Source organism: Olea europaea, chromosome 12, assembly GCF_002742605.1.
Source record: "Olea europaea var. sylvestris chromosome 12, O_europaea_v1, whole genome shotgun sequence".
Lineage (NCBI taxonomy): Eukaryota > Viridiplantae > Streptophyta > Magnoliopsida > Lamiales > Oleaceae > Olea > Olea europaea.
This window is the reverse complement of record NC_036248.1, coordinates 10,988,272-10,988,510: the sequence shown is the minus strand read 5'-3', so window position 1 is coordinate 10,988,510 and position 239 is coordinate 10,988,272.

Below are 239 nucleotides of genomic sequence, written 5' to 3'. Positions count from 1 at the left end.
GCAACGGCGCCAAAAACTTGTTCACGAAATATTTTCTTTCGATTTAAATTACCGCAAGTGTACGATTCGTTAACAAGTAATAAAGTGGATTCAATTAGTCCGAGTGTCGTCCCACAGAGATTGGTTAGTTCAATTTTACTTATTCGACCTTAACCGAAACCAAATTACTCAAAATGAATGTGGACCTAATTAAAACTCTAAAATTGGAAAGAAAACCCTACTTATGCAGCTTTTATGAT